Source organism: Stenella coeruleoalba, assembly GCF_951394435.1.
Source record: "Stenella coeruleoalba genome assembly, chromosome: 3".
In the NCBI taxonomy this organism is placed as follows: domain Eukaryota; kingdom Metazoa; phylum Chordata; class Mammalia; order Artiodactyla; family Delphinidae; genus Stenella; species Stenella coeruleoalba.
In genome coordinates, this window is record NC_137148.1 from 103,607,791 (window position 1) to 103,627,269 (window position 19,479).

General features: G+C 35.6%; 1 protein-coding gene across 1 annotated transcript in view; it reads right to left on the reverse strand.

The window, feature by feature from the left end:
• Nucleotides 1-19,479, reverse strand: part of ZNF608 (zinc finger protein 608) — a 1,156,357-nt gene that overhangs the window by 1,027,800 nt on the left and 109,078 nt on the right. Inside the window, exon 2 of the mRNA XM_079918637.1 lies at nt 11,949-12,122. The gene's annotated coding sequence lies outside the window, so the exon portion shown is untranslated. The remainder of the gene's footprint in view (nt 1-11,948; nt 12,123-19,479) is intronic.

Genomic DNA, 19,479 nt, shown 5'->3' on the forward strand with positions numbered 1-19,479 from the left:
TTATTCTGCCCCAGGGTAGAATACCAAGTCCAAAGGAGAGGAAGGGGAAAGAAGTCTGCCTGGAATCACCTCTTTACTAATATCTGTCAAGGTTCACTTATGAGCATCGCTTCCTCCTTATGCTGCAAGGACTTTTTTTTTCTCCTCTGCAAACCTGACTTGAAGCCAAAAAAATCCCAGTGAGGAAATATTTTCACTTAACTGTGCAAAGGTCAGACAAAAATGTGGTAAGGGCATTTTATTTTTCAACGCATATTAATCTCAATTTTGCTCCCCCACAGAGCCTTTTGAAAAGCAGTGGAAGCCACTGCAGCACCTTAATGCAGATTCCTGGCAGGCACAGTTTGCCATTCTGTGGGGCTGCAATGACCTGAGTGGTCAAGGGCGGAATTACACAGCTCAGAGAACTTAGCCAGCTTCTGTGTTGCTGTTGTCCTCCTATGGTGTCTTCTCAGTCTTTTACTGGAAGTAATCTGTTAAGTGGTTAATTTTATGTGAGGAGCTATATCTAACCTTAGCCCAAAATAAGTGCTCCAATAACCATTCTACAACTTGCATCTGTGAAACGTGAAACGTGATGAAAATTAATGAACACAAGAATGATAGGTAAAATGTCCAGGGAAGAAGTTGCTTATGTTTTTCTGTCAGTTCATTTAAAAAAAAAAACCAAAAGACTTTTTTTAAGCCATTTTCTCTTCTTTTCTGGGATAACATATTCTTACTTTCCCAATCATAGAAGAAATCTATTTCTTGTTTACCAAACTAGACCTATTACTGTGTCTTCCTAAGTTTTACCTTCACCATATGAAGGGTCCTTTTATTTAAAACCAGTTACTTCCTTTATTATGAGCAGTAGGGAATTTGGTTATTCATGCCAGTGACTAAATCGCCAAATCCCATCCAACCCAAAGAATAGTCTCCAACCACCACTGGTTGAGAATGATTCCTGGGCAGAACTCCAATAATAAAGGACTTTAGCATATGAAAAGATTATGAAGGTATAGCACAAACAGAAGGTCTATTTCAGTACTACTACAGAAGTTTGTTTCCAACGTATTTTTAAAAAATTTTTTTTTACATCTTTATGGGAGTATAATTGCTTTACAATGGTGTGTTAGTTTCTGCTTTATAACAAAGTGAATCAGTTATACATATACATAGGTTCCCATATCTCTTCCCTCTTGCGTCTCCCTCCCTCCCACCCTCCCCCTATCCCACCCCTCTAGGTGGTCCAAACACCCTCTCACCACCCTCTAGCTACATCAGGCAAGCCCCCCCCCCCCCCACTGGCCACCTTGGTGCCAGTGTGAGGAAAAGGAACAGAGCAAGCTTGTGTTAAAATGCAGGCATTTACACTTATGTGGCCACTGAAGACTCAAGATATATTTATATAAGAATTCTACTTCTGCAAGTTACATTCTCATAGAGAAAATGGAAATCCCTTTTAGTGCTTTGGGGTTATGCTATTTTCACATCACACGCGAAGCTGCTTTTTGAAATCTTCCATAAAACTTTTAGATTAACAGCTACTGTGTGCAGTCTAGCCCTAAGGCAAAGAAGGATGGAAAGATCTGGATTTCATTTTTGTTTAAATCTCACTGTTAAATCATGGGAGTCAGCTGAGCTCTTGGGAGCAAGAGAAGTAATCATTTTAAATTGCTATCCCTTCATAAATTTACCTAAACCTGCTTTTATCAGACATTAAAAGTGGAATACATTAGTAAGTTGTTTTCATTCTACTATTTGGAATACATAGAACTCTTTCGAATGGCAGTTGAGTCAAACATCCTTAATATAAGTTGGCTAGGTGTCTTTTTTTAAAAAATAGAGACTTCTGAGACAGGGTAAGTAGTATCTTTTATACATTGCTTCTATTTTATCTTAAGAAACACTTTAAATTCCTGGCTCACTTTTGTCCCTAGGGTGAAAACATGAAACACTATTACCTGTGCATTTTAAGTTTTGATTTTGTCTCTTCTAGAAGAAAATTAGCACTTTATTATTATTATCAGCAGCAGCAGCAGCTATAGCAATAAATGTGTATTGAGAAATTACAGGTTCTAAATTCTATTCTTGTCTTGTAAGGGCTAATATAAAAAGGAGAAAACACATAAGAGAAACTAATCTGCCCTAGTTAAAATGGAATGCTCAAGTGTGACATGTAACACAGAAGGGCTTCTTCCCATGTTTCCCAGCCTTCAGAATTGGAGAAGACTTAGTGAAAGAGCTAGATTTGAAGTATACCAACAGTTTCTTTTCTAAACGACCCTCTTTCTTGTCACTACATTTAATATATAAAGGGAGATGACATTTACTATCTTAGATTAATTGTATCTTTAAAAATATTTATTTATTGATTTATGCCTTTCAAAACTGAATTGTGAGAGTTGATTCATGACTTTCAGAAGTCAGGGGTTTGTTCATGTCTACATAGGACAAATAAAAATATTAAGCGAACTTCATGCATTGAAACAATTAGCTTTTGTAATAACCTTGAATTGTTGCTGTTGTTTAAATATAATACCAGGTTATTTATCTTTAATTTTTAATGATGAATGAATGTGTCCAATGACTAAAATAATGAGGGTATTTTGAACTGTGGATTGGAAATTTTTTATATCCATTCTCTGTCAAAAGAGAAAAGACCAGAAGCAATTTTAGTGTATGTAATTTTTGATGTAGCACAAAGATTTTCCCCAGTATTTTGCAGCAGACCTAAGTTGCTTGACCTGCCTGAGTCTGTCTCACTTGGCTAGAGATGGCCTGTCAAATCCATCAAATACTGATTGGAATAGATTACTGAGTTGATGGAGCACCAGGATTAGGCCCATCTTTCCGCAAAAGCCTCTGTAATCATGATGAGAGGTTATTGTTGCCTGGGAGCTCAAAAGAGACAAACTACATTGCACACAAGGATCAACTGGAGCTTTTTGTAATGCAACAGACATTGAACAACAGTACTAGTCAAGACATGTGCCGCTAAGCCCACTGAACATCAGAAAGGTATGTCTAGCACTCATAAAAAGTACAGCTGGAGCATTTTAACAAAAATAATAAGTTTATATGAAAAGTTTCCAAATAACCATATCTTGTCCTGAAACAATGCTTGAAAAATGCCTGAAACAGAAATTCAATGTTTTATTTTTGGCTTTTATACAGAGAATGCAATATCTTTTAAGGCAGTCTTTTAATTTGATTTGAAATATAAATTATATTATCTACTCATAAAAAAGGATATATAAATATGGATAAGTATATAACAATTGTTCAAACATAGTGAACTTAGGCTTGGAAAAACTAATATTGTTGGGATTTTACTGGGTTAAAGCCAGTGACAGAAGCTTTTCATAAAACCAGCCTTGTTGAATGTTTTAACATAGGATGTATGATTCAGCTCCCTTTAAGGATACATTACTTGAATAAATTATACCAGCACTAAAATGCATGACATGGAGGGTTAAAAATACATTTTCCCTGAACTATCATTAATGTGACATTTTTCTTTCTCCCTGACCTCTAGAAAATTGACTTTTTATTATGTCCTACATATCTGTTTTCTTTTAGTTCATGAATGAAACAGGACCACTTTTAAAATAAATTCAGTTATACAGCAAGGCCTGTGTACCCTAACTGAAAGAGCATGTAAAATATGACAAATCCGTAAAGAGATCTGACCTCTGAAATGTATAGAACATCATTAGTAAGATCTTCTTGTACAATGTACTCTGATGATAGAAAAGCCAAAATAATATTTTCCATATTGTCAGAACCATGGCATACACTAATAGAAAGGGATTCTGCCAGGCATAGGATTACAGAACTGCATTTACTTTCAACACAAAACCCTAATCTTCCTAGTTAAAGAATGTCAACTTTTCTTGTACAGTAGAAATTTGAAAGATTTGGGCATTATAAAAATGAAATACATTTTTTATAATCATCTGTGGTCTACAATTTCTAAATTTTTACATTCTGATATTAAAGACAACGTGAAATATAATAAACATAACCTAGTTTGGAATCTGTTAGATATAATCTAGGAGCTTTACATGTATGTTTTCAAAATTACTCTTCCCGAAGTTTTCTAAAGTAGACATTACTATCCTTATTTCATAAATGCGGAAGCCAATGCTCAAAACACTTGTTCACAATCAGAGAACTGGTACAGAGAAGCTAAAATTCAGTTTAGTTGAATTTAATTGGATGAAAAGAGCCAGATTAGAAAAGTTAGAATAATTTTTCTCTATGTTCTCAGAGCCATTATTTTTATATGAGACTGGATGTGACTGTTCAATAGGCATTACTGTAAAAAGAGAGTGAAATTACACTTATTTACTGCTGTGGTCCTGCCTCATTTTGTACATATGAAACTACATTGTGACTGACTTCATGTCAATTGCCCCCTTAAAACCTATGACTAAATTGTTATGCTCTTTAAAATGACTTGGATTGTGTCTTGTTCATTTTTGTATCCCCAGCACCTAACAGAATGCTTGATTTACAGAAAAGAATGCCTATATGAATAGATGAATTACTGCATCAAAAAATAACTGCTTCATTTAGAAGACTGAAAAGGAGGACTCAGAAAAAAATCCAATCTAAAATTAGTTCTAGAATTGTTAATAAGAAATTAACCATAGAATAGTGACCACAGTGCTTGCTAGCTTGCCAGGTTTATCCATCTCTACTCTTTTCTTGCCAGGTTTATGTCATTTCCATTCTGATTACATATTCTCATACACCAAGCACTGTTCATATCACTGAATTTTGTTTTCTGAGATTATATCTGAAGTATACAACAAATAACAATCACTTTGAGGTCTTTCATGGATTCAGGAATTCATTTATTTACTTACTCCATACACATACTTACTGAACGCTTCCTGAGTAGCAGGTGCTAGGGACACAAATATGAATAAAATACGGTTCTTACTGATTATAATCTCACAGTTTAGCCATTGGAACAGCCTGCAAAACCATAATTCAATGGTTTAAGTGCTACAGAAGTGAGTTCAAGGAGCTGACGAAGAATGAAAGAGGGAATAATCAGAGAAGATATGTGAAATGGGTCTTGTTAGAAAAATGCGAATTTACCAAAAGAAAGGGGTAAAGTAGAACATTCTAGGAAAAGGGTTAACGACATTTAGGGTTATCCTCACATAGGTAGCCACAGGAGGCTAACTAGATATGTGGACACATCCCAACACAAATGGCACAACACTGAAATTTTTTGAACTAGCCCAGGTTGTACTTCTGTGTTTGACACTTATCTGCTCCTTCTGCTTCTTGCCTTGCTTTCCTCTAGCTTTCAGAACTTTAATTTCTCCTGTACTAGCTTCTGACTCTCTTTGACAAATTTCATTATTGATATCTGTGTGATCCTACTATGGCAAAACGATCTTGATTAGATAAAAATCAACCCATTACCATACAAACTGGAAAGTGGTATAGCACTCTGCTAGACAATGCCTTTGCTCAGCTCCTGTAACAGGCACCAGATCTCAGTTGGCCTTGGACAAGTCACTTCCCTTTCTGTACCTTGGTTTCATTACTTAAAAAGCATCTGCTTCAACTCTGCTCAAATGTCACCTTTTACACAGACTTATCCTGAACACTGCATTCAGTAAGGCAAACTGCCCTTTCTCCCCATCTCCCACAAACACAGCCCCAATTTGCTTTCTCCTACTCTATTTTTTTATAAAAAATTTCCCTAGCACTTACAATCTTCTAACACTCAATATGCCATATAATTTACTAATGCATATATTATTGTGTAGTAAAGAATTTATCCTTGGGACTTCCCTGACGGTCTGGTGGTTAAGACTTCACCTTCCAATGCAGAGGGTGCAGGTTTGATCCCTGGTCGGGGAGTTAAGATCCCACATGCCTCGGGGTCAAAAAACCAAAACATAAAACTAAAGCAATATTGTAACAAATCCAATAAAGACTTTAAGAATGGTCCACATCAAAAAAAAAAAATTTATCCTTGCTCAAACAGATCTGGTCTTTACCCTCAGCTCCTGAGAGGTAATCTCTAAACCCTTGGCATACTCTGACTAATGAAAGTGTCTTTGTTTACCTGGGGGCTCTGAGCTATGCAGGGAAGTCTAACAATGTGATTTATGGTGGGGACTTTGAGTCACACAGTATCAACTCAACCCCACAGGAGCTGGAGACTGAGGTGAGCCATGTGGGCTGTTGACCCCTTCCATCTATGTGATTGAACCCCAATAAAGATTCTGGACATTAAGTCTCAAATGAGCTTTGCTACTTGGCAGTACTCTGTGCTTATTATGACAGACACATCACTGCCGGGAGGAGTTAACCGTGTCCCTGACGCCAGCAGGAGTAGACAGCTGGAAGGTCCACATTTAGAACCCTCCTGGACTCTGCCTCATCCTCCTCTTTCCTTTGCTGATTTTAATCTGTATCCTTGCACTGCAGTGAACCATAACTGTGAGTATAACAGCTCTCAGTGAGTTCTGTGAGTCTTTCTACTGAATTATCAAATCGAAGAGTGTCTTGGATCCCCAAACTTGCAATTGGTATCAGAGGTGACAGTGGTCTTGCAGACTATTCTCTAACTTGGCATTCATGTTCATGTTTTACTATAGGTGCCCTTCACTAGAACGTAGACTCCATGAAGTCAGAGATCTTTGTATGTTTTGTTCACTAAGCTATCCCAAACAATTAGAATAGTGCTTGCAGAGAGTAGCTGCTCTATAAATATTTGTTGAGTAATTGAGTTGAATGTATTCTAGTGGCTGACTTCTGCCCTGTCTTTTACTTCTATTATTAAATGACACAGAATTTTATGATTTTGTCACATTACATCATTTAGTTTCCCATTTGAACTTTAAAATTCAATAATGCAAAATGGATAAGAGCCTTCTTTTAATATTTTTAGAGAATGGAGGGGGAAGTTTTAAAGGAGGCTTCTGACTTTTGTGATATTTATGGAAGTTGCACAAAAGCCTCAGGGTTAAAAGAATGCTCACTACTCCTCTAATCAACTTTGTCTGACTTGCTGATATGTTACTCTTTCTTCACATATGAATCATAATGAATGGACACAAATAAATACATAATTACCAATAGGTAAAAGGATCTGTAAAGAGAGACTCAGAGAAAGGTAAGCAGACATAGGCACAACCATGTCACTCTGGCACATAAACAAATGTTAACATCTGAAAGGTCACTGAAAATTTTGCCCAAGGAAGGTGGATGCTTTGGATGTCCTGATAATTAAAAATTGTAGTTCTTTGTGCAGGGATCTAGCTAAGCAGTTCTATAGAATTTCAAAAGAGGAAATGTGAACTTAAAGCCCAAATCAAAGAAGAAACTATTCACTTGTCTTGGTTTACTGATTTCATATGTTCATGGAAAGGAGATTTTTTTAAAGCTGTTAATCTTCTTCATATTACATTGATAGTGTAAAGGCTGAGAGAGCACCAGGGATGTTTAGAGGCCAATTCAACTACATCTAAATTACTCTGCCTAATAAAATGTCACAACACGTGTGCTTATATGTGACACCTGACCCCACCATTGCTGAGTCAATTAATCTGTTCAGGTACATTTAAAACAGTTTCCAAACATCTATGCTCTCAGTAATAATTCTAATCAGTTATTTAGATAACCTATGGATACAGAAGCATTCTAATTTGACTATTACTGCTATGTACACATGACTATGGTCCAGAACAAAAATACTGCATTTTTCTCTGGCTTGACACATACCTATTCAATCCTTGCATTCCATTTCTTTGATAATAACACTAATTTACACCTCATTACTGAGGCTAAAATAGTAAATACAAAAACATTTTTAACTCAACATCATATCTCAACATTTTGATAAAATCCTTTTGATTTTATCTTCTAATATCCTTTATATTTACGTGCTCCCTACTCAATTCACACTGCCATTGTTTTTCGGAAATCTTTGATTCACATCTGCCTGGGTTATTGCCATGGAATCAGATTATTGTGAAGCAGATGTTTTGAGCCTGGTTCCTTTGATGCAGCCATTTCGGCAGCTGGGAAGTTTTAACGTTACCCCTCAGGGAAGTTTGAACGTGAAACATTTTGTGCTTCTCAGTAAGCCCAGTTAACCAACTAGTGGAAATCAACCCCCAACCAGAGATGTGATGGCAAGAAACATAGATGGTATACAGCATTTTGGTAGAAATGTGGCTATCCAATCATAGTAAACCACTGAAATAACTGGTTGTCTTGATACTCCTGAGCCCAACTGGAAGGCAACAAGGTAGGGAGTTGGCAATGAACCAGAAAATGAAGAAAGGACATGTTGACACAGCTGACAGAGAAATCAGCCACTTCTTCCATATCCTAAGATCTGCAACCCAATTTTTTAAAAATTTTTTAATTAATTAATTTTTTTTTTTTTTTTGGCTGCGTTGGGTCTTCGTTATAGCGTGCGGGCTTTCTCTAGTTGCAGCGAGCGGGAGCTACTCTTCATTGTGGTGCATGGGCTTCTCATTACGGTGGCTTCTCTTGTTGCAGAGCACGGGCTCTACGCGTGTGGGCTTCAGTAGTTGTGGCTCGCAGGCTCTAGAGCGCAGCCTCAGTAGTTGTGGTGCACAGCCTTAGTTGCTCCACGGCATACGGGATCTTCCTGGACCGGGGATTGAACCCGTGTCCCCTGCATTGGCAGGCAGATTCGTATCCACCTCACCACCAGGGAAGCCTTCTGCAACTCATTTTACCTGTCAATAAACCCAATGAGGCTTTGGAGATAGGCTGGGGGCATAGACTGCTAGATAATTCTCTGTTGAGGACAGGTTTTAACAGTGCAAGAAAAAAAAAAAAAAAAGATTTTCACTCCAAAGAGCTGATTTTCTCTCCAAAGAGTTCTGGTTGAAAGTAAGTTCCCAGAAAGTAGAATGTGAAATACATACAGAAAACTCACCAGTTCATACTACCTATGGTGTGTCAGAAGGTGGGGACTTGCACAAAAGCTCAGGACTAGTGAGTATGGTACAGTAAAAATCCCAACTATGTTTAAATGCTACTCTCTACTTTTCTTGTTTAGAAGGAACAAGTGAACAGGAGTAAAAGGTAAAGACTGAATGGACGTTAGTGAGAGGGTTTCATAAAATGGAAGTGCCTTCAAGAAATAAGTTTTGGTGTCAATGACTGTGATTGGTACAGTTAAGGACATTAGGGCCATTTTCCCTTCCCATAGAGAGAGGGGCCATCTCCAGGCAGCCATGAGTCAGCAAGAGCAGCAGCCCACAAAAGAGCAGCAGCCCAGGAAAGCTTGCTCACGCCAAAGTAGAGTAGTGGCATCCTGAAAGCAGCCACTGAGAGTGAATGGGAGGTGGAGAACAAAGTTTGCCAAGATCAAAGTCACGGTATGCACTGTTAAAACCTATCCACAACAGAGAATTATCTATCAGTCTATGCCTCCAGCCTATCTTCAAAGTATCATTGGGTTTATTGGCAGGTAAAATGGGTCAGATTGTTTCAGGTTCATCTTCTTAGGTCTACCATGTGGCCATTTCTACTCTAGAGCCTTTCTGCTTCCTCAATCATGACCCAGAGAACAAAGTACTCTCTGTACTTGAATCATCAGATCTGTCCGGAATTTCTGTTAACTCCAATGCCAAGATAGAACCTGGATAAATGTCTGAACACAGGGCTTCCTCTTCAAGAATGCTTTTCACCACTCATTGTTGATTCCACCTCTGACTCTCCAACTTCCCATAGTTCAGGGAATCTTTTCTAGTTACAGGGAAAGGAAGCTTTGCTTTGAATTGCAACATGTTTTCATAGCTTGAGTTCCCTTGGGTCTTATGATTTTGAAACCTAAACCATTACTCTGATTTTCATTGTAACAATCTTTTCCTAAGGCATATATGTGGCAGTTCTGACTCCTGACCAAATGGGAAATAGGTCAGGTTTACAGGAAATACAAAAGGAAAAGCTACTAGTTATTATTTCAAAAATATTATCCCAATATAATGTAAGGAATCTGCTGTTAAAAGGAAATTAAAGCTCCTCTCCAACTGTCATAATACAAGAAAACTGAAGAGAACTCAGATGCCAATGAGAACAAAGAATATGTTCAGGTTAGAGAGAGAGCTACATCATCTCATCACACACGAAATTTTGTTATTCATATAACAAATACTTAGTGAGCACCTGAGTGCCTATTCTGTACCAGGTTACAGTCTCTGGGGACAGCAATGTAAAAAATAGGCAAAATAATAAATAGGAAAAAAATAAAATAGGCAAAATAATTCCTGCCCTAATAGAGCTCATACCCTTTAGATAGGAGACAAAAATTAAGCAATATAAGTAAGTGAAATGTAGTAAAATAATGTTAAATACTATGAATAAAACAAGCAAGGAAGGGAAACAAAAGACTAAGAAGTATTAGAGTTTTAAATAGGCAGGTAGAAGAAGGTCTCATTTGAAATAAATATATTTAAATGAAGACATGAAAAAAGTGAGGGAGAAAGTCATGTGGATTGTAACAGTGATGATAACTAAAGATCTCAGTTATTGGTCATTTGCTACTCAATTATGCATTGTGCTAAAATTTTTACATGTTTTATCTAATTTACTCTTGATAACATCTTTATGACCCAAATACAGTGATAAATTCCATTCACAGATGTGAAAAAATTTAGAATGAATTTCTAATTTCACATAGGTAGTCCATGACAGAGCTTAAATTTGAACACAATACTACCTGATATAAAGTCTCTGAACTTGACCGTGATGCTCTTCATGTGAATAATTTTTATGCCCCAGAGTCTAGAAAGATGTTCAGTCAATTCCTGAAGAGACCCCTTTGTTATTCACTAACTTATTTGAATTCAGATATTGGGTTTAATATGTTTTTACTGTTCTGTTCATTCACCTTTCAGTTTGTACAAAGTCTATCCAAGGTCAGTGTCCCCGAAATGTTTCAATTTTGGCTGCCTTCTAGTCTTCCTATTCAAGGCCAGGGCCTTGGTTTAATCTGCTACTACTCATTGTTTTGAGGGCTGGAGAGCTTCATGATGCCCTTGTAATGAAAGACAAGAAAATTGTTTCCCAGTGTTCTCATGGTTTTTTTCAGAATGTAGCACTGCTCTTTTGCTTATACTGATCCCTGTTTCAGCATAACTTTAGTGTGTGATTAGATTGAAAAGACTCCCTCCCTATAAGGAGTGAGCAAGAAAAGACCAAAGGGAAGAAAAGAGTCAAAGAATTAGATTATTCTATATTGAGTAGGCAGCTATTATTTTGAGAGAAAATTGGAAGGAAGCAACATTGCCTATAAAAATCAACTGTTAAAAGAGTAACAGTTCAATCCAATAGACTCAGAGTAACAGTAAAGTGATAGTGGTACCCATTCTAGAATTGTGTTTCAACAAAGCTCACTCCTGTCTGAGACCACTGCATATTCATTTTCATGTATATTATCTTAGATCCTCATGATTCAATGAATATGATGCACCCAATACATTAAATAGTCTGAACTCGGCAGGACACAAATTTGGAAGTGTTATATTTTAATTCAATCACTACTTTCTCAATCCTATTCCTTTTTACGTATAAACAGCTCAGAGGTATATCAGCAATTGTATCTCTTAAGATATCCAACCAAGAAATGACTTACCAGGGCTTCCCTGGTGGTGCAGTGATTGAGGGTCTGCCTGCTGGTGCAGGGGAGATATGGGTTCGAGCCCTGGTCTGGGGGGATCCCACATGCCGTGGAGCAACTGGGCCCGTGAGCCACAACTACTGAGCCTGCACGTCTGGAGCCTGTGCTCCGCAACAAGTGAGGCCGTAATACTGAGGGGCCCGCACACCACGATGAGGAGTGGCCCCCGCCTGCCGCAACTGGAGGGAGCCCTCGCACAGAAACAGAGACCCAACACAGCCATAAATAAATAAATAAATAATTTTTTTAAAAAAAAGAAATGACTTACCAGTTTTTCCTGCTTATAGTCATTTCCAATCTCTGAGTGGTTCTTTTGAAATTTTCTTCCTTGATTTAGAAGTTCTGCTTAGGGTCCAGTGAACAAATGGAGATTATTTAGCACATACCGTCCTCAGACGTTAACCACAATTCTGAGACAACAGCAAAAAGTCCATTCAAAACTCTGTAATAAAAATATTAAAATTATTTTGGTTTCAGGCAATGGCGAAGTAACTTCCATCAGAAAACTCTCCTACCAATAACAATTTAAAATGCTAGACAAAATATTATAAAACCACTATTTAAAAGTGCTGGAGACTAGGTAGCATCTAGCAGAGTTAGGCCACTTGAAAAAAAGTAACTATGTTGAATGAGATCCATTTATTTTATGGTTGTTGTTTTTTTCTTTTACCCTGGAGGGGAGTCTCTAGATCTGCTGAGCTAGATGATATAGCTTCACAGAACACAGTAGTTTTGTTGGGATGAGTGGTCAGAGGTTGGAATTGAAGATTTCTGCAACAGTATGAAATTAAAGGGGAAATCCTATAAAGAAGGGACCCACAAATAAGAAGATCCAAAATCTGAGTACTTAGCTGGCTCTTGAAATGCATCGGCCTATAGAGAAATCTAAAAGGTTCAGGGAAAATAAGAGCTGTGAATTTAAAAAAGCTGATTGGTGATTTCAGAAGCTGCCTGCCACTTGGGACACAGAGTTAGGAATCCAATCAGCCAGAGCAATAGAGACTTGATAAATATGCTGAGTTATACATTGAAATCCTATTAAGACCGCAACTTAGGAATAAAGATCACATCCCAGAACTAAGGGATATATCCTAGTACTAAGGGCAAAACTGAAATAAACCCATACAAGAAAGCCTAAAACCAAGTCTCTTTTTGATCATGTGATCTCCCAGTAATTTAACTTCCTACCAACATAAAATGCAATGTTCTTCAGAAAAAAAGAAAAGTAACTGGTCTATACAATGCATTATCTACAATGTCTATTAATCAACTATTACTGAACATGCAAAGAAACAAGAAAATATTGCCAATAGTTAAAGAAGAAATATCTAATGGAAAAAGATCTAAAGATAACCCGTATTTTGAAATTAATAGGCAAGAATGTTAAAACAACTATGATACATACGCTAAAGATGGCATAGGACTATTTAGATATAGTGAATAAAGAGATAAGAAAATTTAGGACATCTATTAAAAATGTAAGGAAAAGACAATTTGATGGAAATCCTTGAACCGAAAAATATAACTTGTGAAATAAATTTGCTAGATGTGATCAACAGTAGATTGGATACAAAGGGAAAAGAATCAATGAATCTAAAGATAGGATAATAGAAGTTATGCAAACTGAAGCAGAGAGAAGAAAAAGAATTGAAAAGAAATAAAGTGGCACCAAAGACTTAGGGATAGTATTGAATGATCTACCATATGTGTAACTGAAGTCTTAGAAAGAGTAAAAAGAGAATGAAACTGAAAAAATTTTTTGAAGAAATATTGGCCAAGATTTTTCCATGTATGATCAAAACAGTAGCTCACAAATTTGGAGGAGCTCAGAAAAACCAAAAAATATAAACACAAAGAAATCCACAACTAAGCTCTTCACAGTCAAACTGCTTAAACTGAAGAAAAAAAGAAAAAGAAAAACAAAAGCCCTCAAAAAGAGAAACATTATATTCAAGAGAAATACAGTGAGAATGATGATGGATATCATCAGAAACAACGGAAACCAGTGAAAAACAGAATGACATCTTTTCAATGCTGAAAGAAAAATAGAACTGTCAACAGGAATTCAACATCCAGTGAAAATATTTTTAACAACAATAACAAAAAAAGCAAAGTCCTTTTCCAGATAACAGAAAACTAAGATAATTCACCAGCAGACTCATAAGAGATGCTAAAGAAAATATGTCATGTTGAAGGGAAATAATATCAGATGAGAATTCATCTCAACAAGAAGGAATGAAAAGCACAGGAAACAGTAGATATATGGGTACACCTAAAAGACTACTTTTCTTCCTTTTCTTATTTTTTAAAGATTATTGACTAAACAACAATAACAATATATTATAGAGTTCACAGCATATGTGTAAATAAAATATACGACAACAATATCTCAAGGGACAAGTGGAAGTAAATGAAACTATCCTATTTTAATATCCTTACATCATATGTGAAGAGGTAAAACATTAATTCAAAGACTGAAAAATTAAAGATAAATTATAATTACTACAGCAAACATAAAAGAGAATACGAAGAGCTACAGTTTAAAAAGCCCTTAGAGAAGAAAGAATGAAATGCTAAAATGTGTGTGTGTATAAATATGTGTGTGTATTTATGTATAAGATGGCAGGAGAAAAGAAAGAAGAGCAAGGGATGAGGGCACAAATAGGAAACAAATATTAAGATTATGGATAAAGCCAATTATATAAAATTTTTATTTATTTATATGAATGGAATAAACACTCCAATTAAAAGGCAAAATTGATTCAAAAATTAATCATTAGCCAACTAAATATTGTTTTCAAAAGATGACTTTTAATAGAAGCACACAGATTGAAAGTAAAGTGTGGGAAAAGATATATCATGCAAACAGTAAACATAAGTAAACTCATGGTTCTATTAATCTCACAAAAGTACACTTCAACACAAAGAGTATTACCACAGATAAAAAGGTTTACTTTATAATATTAACTTGTCAATTTATCAAGAAAATAATAACAATACTAAATGGAAATAGAGAAACCCACAATCATTGTAGGAGATTTCAACATCCTTCTACCCAGTGACTGATAGAACAAGTGAGAAAAAATTAAGCTGAAATATCAAAGATTTGAACAAGACTATCGATAAACCTGAACTAAATTACATTTATAGAACACTCATACAAAAATCGCTTAATTCACATTTTTTACAAGTACACATGTAACATCCACCAGGAGAGACTATGCACTGGGCTGTAAAACAAGTTTCAAAGGATTGCAATCACACAGAGGATATTCTCTTACCATAATGGAATTCAGTTATGAATCAACAATTAGATAACTAGATAATCCCCAAATATTTGGAAACCCATCAGTAAAGCAACAAGTTAAAAAAGTTATGTAATATTTCTAAGTGAACGTTAATGAAACATCATTTTTCAAATTTCAGGGAATGTTGTGAAAGCAGTTATAAGAAGGAAATTTATATCTTTAAATGCTTGTATTAAAAAACAACAGGGCTTCCCTGGTGGCGCAGTGGTTGAGAGTCCGCCTGGCGATTCAGGGGACGCGGGTTTGTGCACCGGTCTGGGAGGATCGCACATGCTGCGGAGCGGCTGGGCCTGTGAGCCACGGCCGCTGAGCCTGCGCGTCTGGAGCCTGTGCTCCGCAACGGGAGAGGCCACAACAGTGGGAGGCCCGCGTACCACAAAACAAAAAAAAACAAAAAAAAACCCCACACACAATAAAGCTACCTTCATAAGAAGCTAACAAAAGAAAAGTAAGAAAATAAATAACAAGCAATGTAATAAAAAAACAATTTTTTAAAATTCAGAATCAATAGAATACAAAGCATAACAAAAATAGAGGAAAATCAACAAAGTGAAAACTTGGTGATCTGAAAACATATAACAAAATTGGTGAATCTCTAGGTAGAAATGATGTATTATTTCACATATATATATTTTTTCATCTTACAAACATATATGTATTTATATGTTTGTAAGATGAAAAGTAATTTACAAGGACCAAAAAGACCAAACTGGGGTCACTCAGCATACTGATTTTGAGATAAATCTACGTTATTAAATGCATCAGTAGTTCATTTCTTTTTATTACTGAGTAGTATTCTGTCATATGAATATGCCACATTTCGGTTAACCTGTTGATGGATATTTGAATTGTTTCAATTTTGAGGCTTCCATAAATAAAGGTGTTATAAACATCTGTGCACAAGTGTTTCGTGGAATTTAGTAAATACCTAAGGGCTAAAAGACTGGGACCCGTGCTAGGTGTATGTTAACTTATTAAGAAGTTGCAAAACAGTTTTATAAAGTGACTGTAGCATTTTTACTCCTATTAGTAATGTATAAGAGTTCTAGTTGCACCACATCTTCACAAATACTTGCTAGATATGGTCAGTTTTTAAAATTTTAACCATTCTAGTGGGTGTATACTGATATCTAATTGTGATTTTAATTTGTTTTTTCCTGGTGGCTGATTTGAACATCTTTTCTTCTGTGAATCGGCCGTTTGTATATCCACTTTTGTGAAGGATTTGCTCAAATTTTTTGCCAATTTTTAATTTTTTGCTTATTAGTAAGTCATACAAGTTCCTTTTATGTTCTGGATATGATTTCTTTACAAAATATATGTATAGTTAATATTTACCCCTTTACAAAGCTAAAGTTAATATCTTAGATACAATATTCTGGTTGCTGCTTCCCACTTTTTAACCCCAGATGATACATAAAATTTGTGGTTAAAATGAAAGTATTTTAGCTCTTCTATTAGATTTATTTCATTCAACAAATATTTACAGATTTCTCTAAGGTATAATATTTAGCAAAACATTGCCAGTACCCATAAATCAGAGTTTAATTTTCAAATTGTTTATGTTTTATTGTTCCTATAACATGCTCTTATATCAATATGATAAAATTAACATGCTACTTTAAAAATACTGTATGATTAGTTTGCTAATGGGATAAGGATATACACTAAGTATTGATTAATGTATTTCTAAAAGCAATACAAAAATTACAATAAAGGGAATAAGAATTTGGAAAGTGATTTTTTTTTTCATCTTGGAAAAATCCCTGAGCTGTCATCATCCCACATGCTTGTGTTTATTTTCAAAATATTTCATGATTACCTTACACCATGCTTATTATGCCAGTATATATAACATTCAGAAATAACTGAAATGGTACTAGAAAGTATGTAACTATTAATTGGAGCTATATGACTTATTTTAGTTTGTCTTGGGAACTATAATTTTAAAAAAATACCTTTGAGTTAGATATTAGGTTTATATTCTCCTGAGCTTCCATTTTCTAACCAAAAATAAATAAAATAATATTTTTTTCAATATTTAAATACAGGTATAATTTACACACATAAAATTAACCAATCCTAACTTGATAAGTTTTAGCAAATATATATGTATTACATAACATTAAAGAAAAGAATTAAGGAAGCTCCTCCTGCCATGGAAATATATAATATATTCATAAAATGGATTACTTAATATTGTTAAGATGTCAATTCTCTACAAATTGACTTACTCATCAAGTGCAATCACAATAAAAATTTCAACAGAATTTTTTATAGAAATTGGCAACCTGTTAAAATATTTTTATAAAGAGTTCACATGCTATGTGGAGCAAATGCAGAAAAAGCATTTGGCAGGATTCAGCATTCACTTATGGTTTAAAAAACAAACCCTCTGCAAATTAGAAATAGATAAAAGGCACCTACTAAAATCTATGGCTAGCATTAAACCTAATGCAGAAATGTTGAATACTTTCCTCCAACGATAAGTAACCAGGCAAGAATGCCCACTCTCACCACTACTATTCAACAGTTATTAATGGTTCTAACCATTGAAATAAGGTAAATAACAAAATCTTCAAAGGTCGGAAAGGATAGAGAAAAACAGTTTTTATTTAAAGGTGATTTGATGGTTAAGTAAAAAAACCTAAGGTATATAAAAAGCAACTATACAAACTCATGAGAAATTAGTAATGTCATAGGAGGTAAAGGGATGTAAAAGCCTTTTGTTTATATTTTTACAAACTAAAAGCATTTTACATACATTTTTACACACTATAAGCAAATAACTGGAAAATGAAAACATTTTTAATTCTATTCATGATAGTACTGAAATTATAAACTCTTTAGGAATCAATTTAACAAAAAATGTATAAAGGCTTTTCATTGAAAACTGCAGAAAATTAGTAAGAAGGATTAAAGAAGAGGTAAAAAATGGAGAAATTTACTATTTGGTCGGAAGATTCAATATTGTCAAGATGTCTCCTCAAACTGATCCACAGATTAAATTCAATTCCAATCAAAATTCTAGCAGGATATTTGCATAGGAGCCAGCCTACTGATTATTACTGTATCATTTTAACTGATAAGAATTTTTTTATCATTTAAAAGTTCTAATTTTATTTATTCATTTTTGAATTTTATTTTTTTTGATACAACAGGTCTTTATTAGTCATCAATTTTTTTTTTTTCTTTTTTTTTTTTTTTTTTTTGCGGTATGCGGGCCTCTCACTGTTGTGGCTCCGGACGCGCAGGCTCAGTGGCCATGGCTCACGGGCCCAGCCGCTCCGCGGCATGTGGGATCTTCCCGGACCGGGGCACAAACCCGCGTCCCCTGCATCGGCAGGCGGACTCTCAACCACTGCGCCACCAGGGAAGCCCCAGTCATCAATTTTATACACATCAGTGTATACATGTCAATCCCAATCGCCCAGTTCATCCCACCACCACCACCACCACCCACCCCCACTTTGCCCCTTGGTGTCCATACGTTTGTTCTCTACATCTGTGTCTCAATTTCTGCCTTGCAAATCGGTTCATCTGCACCATTTTTCTAAGTTCCACATATATGCGTTAATACACGATATTTGTTTTTCTCTTTCTGACTTACTTCACTCTGTGTGACAGCCTCTAGATCCATCCATGTCTCTACAAATGACCCGATTTTGTTCCTTTTAATGGCTGAGTAATATTCCATTGTATATATGTACCACGACTTCTTTATCCATTCCTCTCTCGATGCTCATTTAGGTTGCTCCCATGACCTGGCTATTGAAAACAGTGCTGCAGTGAACATTGGGGTGCATGTGTGTTTTTGAATTATGGTTTTCTCTGGGTATATGCCCAGGAGTGGGATTGCTGGATCATATGGTAATTCTATTTTTAGTTTTTTAAGGAACCTGCATACTGTTCTCCATAGTGGCTGTATCAATTTACATTCCCACCAACAGTGCAAGAGGGTTCCCTTTTCTCTACACCCTCTCCAGCATTTGTTGTTTGTAGATTTTCTGATGATGCCCATTCTAACTGGTGTGAGGTGATACCTCATTGTAGTTTTGATTTGCATTTCTCTAATAATTAGCGATGTTGAGCAGCTTTTCATGTGCTTCTTGGCCATCTGTCTGTCTTCTTTGGAGAAATGTCTATTTAGGTCTTCTGCCCATTTTTGGATTGGGTTGTTTGTTTCTTTAATATTGAGCTGCATGAGCTGTTTATATATTTTGGAGATTAATCCTTTGTCCGTTGATTCCTTTGCAAATACTTTCTCCCATTCTGAGGGTTGTCTTTTTGTTTTGTTTACAGTTTCCTTTGATGTGCAAAAGCTTTGAAGGTTTGATTAGGTTCCATTTGTTTATTTTTGTTTTTATTTCCATTACTCTAAGAGGTGGATCAAAAAAGACCTTGATGTGATTTATGTCAAAGAGTGTTCTTCCTATGTTTTCCTCTAAGAGTTTTATAATGTCCAGTCTTATATTTAGGTATATAATCCAT